This window comes from Eubalaena glacialis, chromosome 1 (genome assembly GCF_028564815.1).
Source record: "Eubalaena glacialis isolate mEubGla1 chromosome 1, mEubGla1.1.hap2.+ XY, whole genome shotgun sequence".
Taxonomy (NCBI): domain Eukaryota; kingdom Metazoa; phylum Chordata; class Mammalia; order Artiodactyla; family Balaenidae; genus Eubalaena; species Eubalaena glacialis.
Genome location: NC_083716.1, coordinates 3,701,181 through 3,713,926, shown reverse-complemented (window position 1 = coordinate 3,713,926; position 12,746 = coordinate 3,701,181). Strand labels below are relative to the sequence as shown.

Sequence of the window (12,746 nt, the reverse complement as noted above, 5' to 3'; positions counted from 1 at the left end):
GCTCTCTGCTCAAAGGATGCGTGCGCGGGCGCTGCTGGAGGGCGCTCATGGCTCTCACTCCTTGGGTGGGAGGTCCAGGGCTGACTGCCGCCTTCTGTGAACCAAGCAGATCTGCACTGCATCAGGTGCCATCACCTGTGTTCAGGTGCCACGTGATCCAAGGTCTTGCCGCGAAACATGCTTTTCCATCACAGTTTATAAGACAAATATGAACTGAATTCAAAATCTCCTCTCTGGTAGCATTGACTGGCTGTGATGAAGTGTTGACAAGCCGAGGCCATGAGCACTTCCCTGGCACAGAGACCGTGCCCTCCTGCCCTCGGTGGTTCTGTCCACCTGGAAAGCTCAGTAGCAGCTGACCTGCACACACGCCGGAAGCTTCCCTAACACAGGTTGCAACGTGCAGCAGCGCCGTGGTAGCAAACGGGGCCAGAAGCATATTCTACCTCCTTCTCTGTTATTTGCTGCCGGGGGTACAAGTGATCCAGCAGAATTGCCGCTGGAATCCTTTCTCATGGTTTTCAACTTGAAGGGTGTGATTCTGAAGGATGGTTGCTTACATCACTTGTTTTAGACTTCGGTAGAGTACTTGAGCCACCTATTCGCTTTTTAAAAACTATTTGACTATAACACGACTGTGCTAACTACAAACCGATGCTTACCGACTGCCTCTACGAGGACTAAACCGTGAGCCACCGCAGCTGCTGACCTTCAACACCCCCTGAAAGGAGCTCGGCGTAGAGAGCAGGAAGGAGGCCCTCTGTGCCCTGGGAGAAACTGGTAGGACAGGCCTTCAGACGGTTAGATATTTTCAGGAGAAGCTTATATGAGCCTGATTCTAGCAGCTCCTCATGTCTGGAAAAGCACTAGGGTCATTGATGGTGACGTCTGCTCCTCGTGACTAGCAGCCAGCCTCTGCTAACGTGCCTGCTTGACTGCATGTCCACACCCCCTTCACTAAAATCACGTGTGGCACTGACCTTCCCCCTGCCTCTTTGGAGCGGTTCCTCAGAGCTATGCTGTCTCCCGGGCTACAGTCCTCATTTTGCCCCGAATAAAACTGAACTCACAGCTCTCACATTGTGCATTTTTCTCCAGTGTGCATTTTTTTTCCAGTCGACAGCAGTATAACACAAATGCAAGCATGACCGTGATACATAACACCAGGTGACATAAAATAATGTGCGGGAAGGTGAATTACACGAAGTGAATATTATCGGGACGAACTCTCTCCTTGTAACACTGGGCAAACTTCAAGAACGCAAGGGAGTTGCTATAAAATTCTGATTATTTTCACAGTTCCCCTTCCTGAGAAGGACACTGATGAAATCGTATCATTTCTCTTTTTCCCTCTGAAACCACAGTTTTGTAACTGCTGGGACCCACCCGAGGGTCTAAGGACCACACAGTACTGAGCTGCAAAACGGCTGCGTTGCCCACAGCGCCCCCTTTGGCCACCTGCCTCTCCGTCTTGCCTCTGGTTGGGGCCATTGTGGGTCAGCCAGCTGGCACTGCAGCCTGCTGGACCCCAGGCTCCAAGGAGTCACAGTGGCCCTGGGATTCCTAAGGCCCCCTCTGCTGCTTGTGAAACAGTGGGTCCAACTCCATCTCTGCACATCAGGAAGCCAGACATGGTTACTTATCTCTTCCCGGCCATCCAATGTGACATCCTGATCCTGGCTGTTTCCTCTGGTACCAAATTCCACCAGTTACTAAACTTCTAGGACAGAGTTTATGATGGCCACTCAGGATTCCAACATTCTATGTAATTGACTTTCCCTAGTTGAGTCCAGAGCAAAAACTACAAAAGGTTTGGCACTTTAATAAATACTAACTGATTTACTTCACTGTACAGCAGAAACTAACACAACATTGTAAAACAACTATACTCTAAATAAATAAACAAATAAATAAATACTAGCATATATTTCAAAATCCTTGTCCTTCTGCAGATAGAAAAAATTACAATATCTTTATAGTAAAAAATATATTTGTCTAAATCCTTTGGAAGCATCCTCCATGGCATACAGAATATAAGTTTCTCCTTTTGGATTACAGATAAAATTGGAAAACTGTTTCTAATATTAAAATATTTCCAGGAATAAAAAAGAAAGAAATTTTGTTCTCTTGCACATCTTAAGCCACCGTGGCATTGCCAAAATCACTAGAATAATCTAGAAAAGGCCAGAAAGACTTTCCTGACACCCTTCTTCTCTTCCTTCTTCTATTCTCTGGAACCCTAGGCTCTGTTCCTCCCCAGTCCTTGACCCTGACCCTCCGGTGGCCAAGACCACTCAGAGATGGGTGTCTAGGTGATGCCTGCCACCCAGGCTCTGAGCAGGAAGAGAGCCAGAAAGCCCCTCTGGACGAGGTCATGGGACAACGGTGACATCAGCTAGAGAAGAGGAGGAGGAGGTGGGGGGGGGGCGGAGCTGAAGGAAGGGGAGATGTGGCAATGAGGAAGGCTGTGAGGGAAGCCAAGGACGGGTCCCAGCCTGGCCAGCTCTCCCTAGGGACCCCCAGCATCCTGGAATCCCAGCGAGGCGTCCAAAAGGGAACATCAGGAGTGGAAGAAGGCTCAGGGTCCATGCTTTCTGGATCCTGCCCGAGTTTTTATGACACTTTATCTGGTGTGTCAAAAAACAAACAACAACAACAACAAAAAAACCCATGTTTTATTCCATAAGAAGGAAAAACTTTGGCTGAATTATTTGAATTATTAAGGCTCAGTCCAGCTGTTTCCAAGGGCTTTTGAACTTAGATTCTTTTACGGTTTTATAATCTCATTCTTTTGGAAACCTCTCTGAATTTTCTCCCAGTATAGAAGAATAATGGATCACCATTCCAAGATGTTTTTATGACAAGGTGATTTCCTCCCGGAGTTCAGGGTAAATTATGAGGTTGAAAATCTTGTTGCATCATGAAAGCACTAATATTTCATATTCATATAAAGTGCTTTACAATTTTCCGACTCCATTTAGTACTTTTTCTCAATTCATCCTTGCAAACACGTGAGGGGCTGTGGGAAACCTAATCTTTCTTGGCGCCATAGATAAGAAACTGAGAGTCAAGGCAGCTGAGTGCTTTGCCAGGATCCCTCAGGAAAAGGGCTTCTGTTTTTGGGTCACTGCTCTGCCCACTAGACCCCCACACCCCAGCATGTGTCTCCACAAGTGGCAGTGGGGATGCACGTTTAAAGATCTTCATCCTTATGTCACAGACGAGGATATCGGGGGCCGGACACCCCAGGAACCCGCTAGCCCATGTGCGTATCCAGGACTTGTAGAGTCACAGGGGAGACCCCCAGCACTGAGCCCCAGTGCTTCTTTGCTTCTCTGCTTCCTTTGCACCCACCACTCTGAGAGCTCCTTCCCCAGGGAGCAATGGTAAGTCTGGAAAGAGTCATTTGTCTTTTTATACTTGGAGGTCAATATTGAACCTGAAAATCATCTTTGTTCTTTCCCTGTCTTTGTTCCAATGCCTTAAAATAGAAGCCCATCTATGTTGTGACTTCAGTTGTGAAAATTCCAACCACTCTTTGGTCAGGGAGTAGATGCTGAGTTAAAAACACTTTCACGCCTTTCCAAGGCAACATGTAAACAAAAGTATCCCCTCTTCCAAGCCAGGTTCCAAATTTCCGTCAAGCGCTGGGGGCTTCAGCAGGTATCAGAGAGGAGAGGGGAGGAGGGATCCTGTGAACTGATCTGCTCCTTGGGGCTGTCCTGAAGGTTGGTGCCCGTTTTATTTCCCATTCCCTTATGTTATCTTCCTTTTGTCCCAATACTTACGATTAGTAAGCGCCTCAACATTCTACTCCTGTTTCTAAAATAAAACGAATTGGATCTTTGCAAAATCAGTAAAATGTTTGCAGAAGCCACCTCTTTTGAAACAGTGCAGAAAAAAAGGAGTACGGTTGTGAGGAGCATTAAGAACTCCCATTACTTTAGTTTAGAGAAAAATGAGGGGATATAAGACTAGATTAAAGAAAAAGATGTAATATTCTATTACTGGGTTTATAGCTATATATAAAATCCAAGTACACTGCTCCCAGCCACTCACTCTCTTCCATTCAGACCACTAATAAATGGTGAATTCCTTTAGTTTAAAGATGGTGACTCTCACCTTTAAGCTTTCATAGCTGTTGGAAGGGAGAAAATTAAAGCTACATAACCTCATCTATTATTTTCCAAAAGGAAAAAAAATCCATGGCATTTAAATCTTTTGCAGAGAAGAGGGAAATTTATCTCACGGGCATGACACACACACAGATTTGCTCCCTCACACAGGGAGAGCCTTATTTTGGCAAGGTCCAGGGAGGGCACGGAGGGGCTGTGGTGTTGGGTGGGTGGACCTCGGAGAGGACCCCAGCAGGGTAGGCTCCATCCTAGGAGGCAGCGGTCTGGGCCACGGAGACCCAGAGCCACTTGCTTGTTGCAAATAAGGCCCTTCAGTGAAACCAAACAAATTAGACCGCCAAGAAATTTTTTTCTTGTTCCTAAATTTCCCATAAAAAGATTCAGGTAAATGTAGCATGACGAGCCAATTTAAGCCAATTTCAAAGTTATTTGAGTAATTGGTTATTGAGATAACAGTCTCAGATTTCAATTCAGCAATTATTGTCTTAAAGACACAGACTCAGGCATCAGGAGACAAGTGGGCGTTTTAAAGGGAAAGAGCCCTGGTTTCCTGGAGAACGAGGCATCCCCATGAGCAGGGGGTTTGCGCTGAGGACGTTTCCCTTTTCTCCAAAAGGGGTCTCAAATGACCACATGAGGAAATGTCCAGAATACAACAGAATTGTGTTTCCAAACAGAGATCAAAATCACACTCTTGGCTTGGTCCTTATGAAGATCCAAGGCCCTGTCGTGTCTCTCTCTCTCTCTCTCACACACACACACACGCGCGCGCGCGCTGCCCTTGCACACGCACACATGTGCACGAGTCCTCACCTGAAGTTGAGCCCCGCAAAGGGACTTCTCCCTTTCCCCCAGGAGACACCAGTGCAACCTCACACAGGCTCCTGCTGGGAAAGATGGCTTTGGCAGAAGTTCCTGATGGAAGGCCAAATTTGCCTTTCTAATGATGGGTAGAATTACCTCCAAAAAGCCTTACAGTAAAGAAATACAACATGCTCAGCTGATTCCCAGCTAATCAACCCCCTAGGATGAATGCCTGTGACCAATTATTATGAGCTACTAGATAATCGCTGAGCCCAGGCTGCAAGGGACTTACTTTGAGGCACCGGTGGCTAATAGGTTTTCAAAACAAACAGAAATCCTTGATCCTGGATAGACTAGGGAAGCTAGTCATCAGAGAAGCAAAGTGACCCTTTAGAGAAGGGCAATGGTAGTAAGAAGTACTGCTGCCTGAAAATGGGTCTCAAGCATCTCCCAGGTACCAGGCATGGCGTTTTGGACGAATCAACTCATCTACTTCTTGCACTGATCCTAGAGAGGAGGGAGTTTTAAACCAGAAAACTGAGACTTAGAGAGCTTAAGTAGCCTTTCCAGGGTCCTAGAGGTAGGAGGGCGCCTGGGAGTTGGAAGACAGCCGCCACTCTAAACACCAAGCTTGTGGTCACTAGACAAGATTGTCACTAGAGCATAGAGCATCAGATGCGCCTTTTCTTCAGGAAGCCAACCTTAAGAGCCTATTCCTGGGGCCAAGCAGGCCGATGTGCTCACACGTTTATCATTCACACATCCATTCAGGACACAGACATTCACTGGGGGCTTACACTGGACACACCAGGCTACTTTGAATTAAAAATAAATGCCCACAGGGACTTCCCTGGTGGTCCAGTGGTTAAGACTTCGCCTTCCAGTGCAGCAGGTGCAGGTTCAATCCCTGGTTGGGGAGCTAAGATCCCACTATGCCTCACAGCTAAAAAACCAAAACATAAAACAGAAGCAATATTGTAACAAAATTCAATAAAGACTTTAAAAATGGTCCGCATCAAAAAAAAATTTTTTTTAAAGCCCACAGAAAGAAGTATTTCCAAAATAAACAATGTCGATGCAATTTTGAAAGTCACTGCTAATCTCCGAGGACAGGGGAGACTAGCTCCCCGATCACAGTGGGGTCCTCTGAGCCTCTCACGGGAGGATGCAGGTCTCACCTCCGGGCACCTTGTACCAGCCCTCCAGGTAAGAGGCGGGCTGCCCTGAAGAACGGGAGGGTCTCTGTGCAGAGCGGCACAGGGCTGCCCCACATGTGTCCCCTCTACAAATGAGTCTGGGCAGTCACTGCTGAGCAGAGCAGCCTTCAGCACGTAGACGGAGGGAGGTGAAAGCAGGAAAAGGGCTGGGGTAATGCCTTCCTGCCTTCCCTGCATCCTGCCCCGGGAGCTGACACGTACTACATTTGTCATCAGAGAAAATTCTTTTCAGGTGGGCAGTTAATAAAAAGGGGGAGGTTTCCAGCAAATTCTGAACCTTGCAAAAAGATGTATCCATGGGTAACACTCAGTAGTCATTCTCCTTAATTTACATCCTTTGGAGTTTCTTCCCTGATTTACGCTGTCCCAGGGAGGGATCCCACAGTGTGAATTTTAAGACAGATATTTCCTGAGGAAGGGACGTGAATAGATGCGAGAGGGGGTTGAGTGACACGGCTTCGGGTCAGCTGGTCAGAGGGATAAAAGATTTCAGTGGTGTAGACAGAGTATTTGGTCTTACAACTTACATCTCCTTTTAAAAAATGTCCTTCCAGGATCTTAGAAGTAAAATGCCCCTCTAATGTCAACTATTTATTAATTTCCAAACTTTTGTTCAATCCTTTTGTTCAAAGGTGCTGTTATGGAGAAGGTTGATCAGTGTAACGCACGCACGTGCACACACACACACACCCAGCGACCACACAGCGGATGAACTGGCCCCATCCCTCTCACCTCCTGTGGCCCATGGAAGGGGTCCATGGAACTTCTAGGACCCGGGGACCAGTTAATAAAACACTGCTTTGGTCCTCCATTGCTCTAATAATGAGGAACCCAGGTTCTGAAAGGGAAAGCAGACCCCCCTGTCCGCAGAACAAGCAGCAGGGCTTTGGGACTTAGTGGCTGGTTTGTCAGCCCGGGCCCTGGACCTCTGCTTCTGCAGCATCGCTCTCCCCAGGCCTCTCTCAGCCTCCAGCGTCTTGTCACCTCCTCCAGGGAGCAGCAGGCAGGCCGGTCCTCCCAAGGCTCCAGCCCTGGAGACCCAGCTCCTCTCTGCACTTACCCAGGCCCGTAGCTCCTGGAGCACCGGTCACCCCCACCCCGTAACGCATTCACTCCTCACCACGTCCCCAAGCCTGGGCGGGAATTCACACCCGCCCGTGGGTACCTTCTCCCTGTGGATCTGGATGAAGGCGTCATCATCCAGTCCCAGATGACGGGGCCTTTAAACCCTCAGGACCTCACCCTCAGCCCCTGGCCTGGGCAGCCTCACCTTTGCCGGTCCCAGCTGAGTCTGGGGCCTCTGGGTACAAGTAGCCACGTTCGTAGGAACGTTGAAAGGACTTTAGCCTGTGGTGGCTCGTAAGGGTCCCATTCCACACCCTTGAGTTCAGTTGCATTTTATTCTCATTTCCAAATGAGGAAAAATTCAGCCAGGAACAGAGGTGTTCAGGGACCAGCTGGGGGTCCCCCAGGCAGCGTGGGGCGGGCCGGGTTCTCTTCAGCCTGAGTTTGGGTCGATGCTCAGCTTCCTCGTTGAGCAGAAGCAGGGCCCAGCACCCACTGGGGTGGCGGCCAGGGCTCAGGCCGCCCTCTGTCCACGGCAGGAGGGAGCCCACCAGCCTAGCCTCTCCACGGCCTCCTGCCAGACTCTCCAGAACTCTCCCTGCTCCTCAGGCTGGCACAGCTCAGGGCTCCCCCCCCAAGACCCCCAAGGAGAACGCGAGGAGCCCACCTGGACCATCCACAGACTCTGAACAGTCCTCACTGAGCTCAGAACTGACTCTCCATCAGCGAGGCAGGCAGTCACTGGAAAGCACACAGAAATCAGTCAGAAACAGCAACAAATTATAGCACCCTCCTGCTATTACCGGCAGATAGTTCACTTAATTCTGAGACAAGTTGGACTTATGTTTTATTTTAATTAATTTTTTTAAATTTTGAGATAATTGAAGATTCGCATGCATTTGTAAGAAATGACACCGAAAGACCCCATGCACCCATTCCCTGCTTCCCCACCGGTAATATCCGGCAAAACTGTCAACATCACAACCAGGAAAGTGACACGAAAACAGCCTTATTTATAGTGCCTGGCTATATGTGGACTCATTTCTTGCATGCGTGGGTGTTTAGTTCTATACAATTTCATCGCGTTTGTAGGCTCCTGAATCCACCACCACCGCCAAGACCCAGCATGTTTCCATCACCACCTGCCCAGGTTGCCCTTTTATAACCTTCCCCTTGGGCCACACCCCCAGGCACCACCACCCACCCCCAGCTGACGACTCATCTGTTTTCATTTCTGGAATTTTGTCATTTCAAGAGTGTTATGTACCAAACAACAAATAACAGCTTAAATAACGTAAATAGCAACGCATCTCCACACATATTGAACCACAACAAACAGAATGTTATATACATGGAATGAGACAACATCTAACCTTTTGAGATTGGTTTTTTTTCGCTCAGCATAATTCTCTGGAAATACACCCAAGCGTTGGTGTATGTTTGTAATTTGTTCCCCTTTTTATTTATGAGTAATAGTTCCTGGGATGGATATACCACAGTTGGTTTAACCATTTACTTTCTGAAGGACATAAAAATGCGTATGGTTTACACAGCACTGCTGTTTCTAAGTAGAGTGGAGCCCGGGCGGCAGCTCTGTGCCCTCCTCCACACCTGAACCCCAGCCCCTGGTCCGGGGCCAGTCTACTTAGCACCGTGGACACCAGAGTCATCTTTCAGCATCCACATAGTATGGGATGTTTGTTCAAACAGGCCAGCATGATGTCACTCCCTCTAATTTATAAATTGTCCTCACGTCTCTGGCTCAGGCTTCAAGAAAGGAAAAACCCCAAATGGAACACATCAAGTAATATGATCATAAGGCTTAACCCCGGTTACTTTTAAAGTATAGAGAAAGTGGATTATCAACTTTTTATTAAAAACATTTACCATCTCCATGGAGAAATTAAAAAAAAAAAAAAAAAAACTAGGGCAAAGGAAGGACACATGATATAAGGTTTGTTGAAAAGGAGTTAATATCCTGTAAATTAGAACTCCTGGAATATTTTAATTATGAAATGAGCAGGAGATCCCATCAGCCTATATAGTCCAGTACAGCAAACGGGGCCTTTAAATGATGAAGTCCTAAAAATCATTCTCTCTCTCCCAGTCTCTCTTGTGCCTTTAAACTAATTCTCAGCATCAGTGTATTTGGCTCAAAGTCGGGTATATGCTCGGCCTGACAACGCTGCAAAGTGCCAAGGGCACAAAATTTGCAGCTCACCAGAGATTGCTTCCTTGGTTCGCCATTTGTTTAAAGTTAGACAATCTCCTTCTAATTGGATTCAATTACGAGTGGTTGACAATCTTTATGGGACAACAACAGACTTCCGGTGGCCCCCAGCAGGGCTATACAAAGTCTCGCAGGGTCTCCCAGAGCCGAGGTTTCCCGCTCGTGGGATCAAGGATGCGATGGTCTCTTGGTCCGGTGCCCAGAACTCGGGACCGCTGTCTGCCGACATCCCCTCTGTGTTATGGCATCAGCCGCAGAAGACAACTGTGTCATCTTCCCCTCCAGAGACCGGGTGACAAGATGGAAAGGCAGGTGAATGCAGATATTAAAAAGGGAACGGAAAAAAAATAAAAAATAAAAATAAAAAAGGGAACGAGCGTGGCCCATTAATGGGACGCTCTCATGGAAACCAAAAATTGAGCCTCTGAGACACAGAAAGCTCGTGCCAAGGCAAAAACCATCTCTGGTGTTTCTTCTGTTCTCGTGGCTTATTTCCGATAAGCCTGGCTGATGCCCACCATGGCCTAGGAGAGAGGCAGGGACCCACCCAAGCCAACAGAGTGCATTTTCAGAATTACCGTCAACCTGCCCTTTTGAAAACCACAGGAAAAGTGGACCCAGAGTGAGTGAGAGCATATGGCCTCACCCCTCACAGCAAGACCCTGGGGTGCGGAGTGGGCTGTCTGCAGGGTCTGGGGTCCTCTCTGGGAGGAAGGCCAGGAGAGACACTTACCTGACAGCACTATCTGCCCTGAGGCTGGGCTACCTCCTGCAGAGAGCAGGTGCTGACCGTCCCTTGGTAGAGGGGAGAGTCCCCTGGCGGTGGCTATGGAGGGTCCCTGACTCCACCAGACTCCAGGCCAAGTGACAGACAGGCTCTCAAGAGCTCAGGGCCAGGAGGAGGGGGCTCGATGCCCTGACACCTGACCTGTGTCCCTGGGGACCAGGCATCGTACACCACCAAGCAGGTGATGAGAGAGGGGCTCTGAGGGGGAGAAGGCCTCTGAGAAGCCTCATGCTCTGGAGGTGGGCCGGACAGCTGCTTAGAGTAACAGCCGGGCAATTCTACCAGGGCTGTGTCAGACAGGGGAGGCCTCCTTCCTACAAAATCCCTCATTCCCTCATGAGGACCAGGAGGGCCCTGGGTACATGGGCTTGGGCCGAGATTCCCCCCGTTCAGGACCCACAGCATCAAACTAAGGGATCCTCAGCCTTGACCCATTCAGATGCTCTTCACCAGTTGCCTGGGCTGCCAGGATGTGGGTGTCTGTGAAATGCAAATGGGGCCATCGTGATACCAAAGAAACCCTTGAGGGGCATGGGGAGAGCATGCCTGGTCGGACTTAAAACAAGTATCCCCATGGACTGTTCTGCAGATAAAAAGGACCCAGCTTGGCCCATGCCCCATCCCATGGGGCCGCCAGGGTGAAGGGAAAGAAGGGTGATGAAACAGGACTTCTCTGCTGAGTGGGTTCTTCTCGAGGCCTTTGGTTACAATCAGAGCAGAAAAGTAGCCTCTACCCTCCCTCCCTGCCCAGAGGCCATGGGGAAAGGCCCAGTCGGAGGCACATGGTCCCATCAGAGGGACACCCCTTGTGGCCCACACAGTGGACACCCAGAAACCACAGCTTGGGAGCTGGAGAATGGGGCACTTGCATTAACTTGGTCAGAGCCCTCAGCAGGCAGGGTGGTCCTTACCTGATCGATGCAGTCACCACGAAGAGGAAACGGGTCCCCCTGCTGCCAGAGTGTGGCTAACCAGTGTGGCCCCAGTCTCAGACGCTACTGATTTTTTTATTTTAACTTTTTATTTTATATTGGAGTAGAGTTGATTAACAATGTTGTGTTAGTCTCAGGTGGACAGCAAAGTGATTCAGTTATATACATACATGTGTCTATTCTTTGTCAAATTCTCTTCCCGTTTAAGTTATTACAGAATATTGAGCGAAGTTCCCTGTGCTGTACAGTAGGTCCTTGTTTGGTTAGCCGTTTTAAATATAGCCGTGTGGACATGTCAATCCCAAACTCCCTAACTATCCCTTCCCCCAACCCTTCCCCGGTATCCAAAAGTTCCTTCTCTAAGTCTGTGAGTCAGACGCTGCTTCTTGCGCCATCGGATGATATAAAACGCTCCCGGGGTGGGAAGTGCCCAGGTGAGCTGTCCCGGCCTGGTCCACTTGGCACCTGCCTGACCTGGAGCCTTTGCAGGCCGACATCCTCTGCAGCAGGCGACACCGCAGCATCCGGCCTGCACTTCCTGTTTAAGGGGTGCAAAACCCTGGAGGACCCATCGAGTGCCCACAGGGGCTTCCCAAGCCTGTGGAGGGACCACAGAGAGGGGCACCACCTCTTACAGCCAGCTTCCCAATGTGGGAGGGGCCCATCCCCCCCCCCAAAAGATGAGGCCCGATAGGCCTGAGGCCCGGCTTCTGCAGCCGAGGCCCTGGATGCTGGTGGCTTCTGAGGACACAGGTGGGCCCACCTGAACCACACCTGGTCCAAGCGCCCTGGGAGCCTCACCCCCAGGGACCTTGAGTAGACTCCCAAGGTCAAGAACTGCTGACAGAGGCCAGAGGCTTTTGTACGCTGAGTCTGAAAGTGGCCATGGGGTGGTGAGTGCAGTTCCGTCATCCATCGGGTCCCGGGGAGAGGCAGCCCCAGCCCCAAGGACGGGCAGCCGGTCCCACCCCTCCCTCCCCTCTCAGGTGCCATTCCAGAACGAAGTCCACAGATCACGGCCACAGGGTCCCCTGAGGCCCGAATCCTCCGTTCTGCGTGAGCAGCCCTTTCTTTAAGAGTGAAATAAGTGTGAAAACATGTACCGTTTAAAGTGATAAGACGTCCAGTGTCTCCGTCCGCAGACCCTCTGCCACTGCTTCACGCTTTCCACTTTGTCCCACAGGGACGCAGGTGACCTTGACGACTGCCCGCTGCAGGGACAGCAGGACACGCCCCGGCCCCGCACCCTCTTTCCCACCCACGGATGGTTTACAGCTGCTGTGTCACCGGAGAGGCAGGACCCGGCACCCTGGGAAGCCAGCGCCTCCAGTTTCCCCACCTCGGGGCTCGGGGCTAATGAGTCCCCAGTTGGTCTGAGGAGTCGGCGCCCTGCCTGGAGCTGGCCGGGCCCGGGGTACCCCGGGAAAACCCCGCAGCCCCCCATCTCTCCCAGGTGTGCGGGGGCCCAGGTGACAGCCCCGGGGAAAAGGGAAAATCGCAAAATTGCTGCTGCTAAATCAACCCCATTAAAAATGGCAATTACCCACGCTTCCAGTGCGGGCCGTAACTCCCAGG

At 49.9% G+C, this 12,746-nt stretch overlaps 1 long non-coding RNA gene across 1 annotated transcript; it reads right to left on the bottom strand.

The window, feature by feature from the left end:
* Positions 1 to 7,918: 7,918 nt before the first annotated feature.
* On the bottom strand, positions 7,919 to 12,335 carry LOC133092581 (uncharacterized). The gene is made up of 3 exons (XR_009701078.1): positions 12,275 to 12,335; positions 9,444 to 9,731; positions 7,919 to 7,963 (listed from the first exon to the last, which is right to left on the bottom strand). It is a non-coding gene; the product is annotated as an uncharacterized LOC133092581 (long non-coding RNA).
* Positions 12,336 to 12,746: the final 411 nt, after the last annotated feature.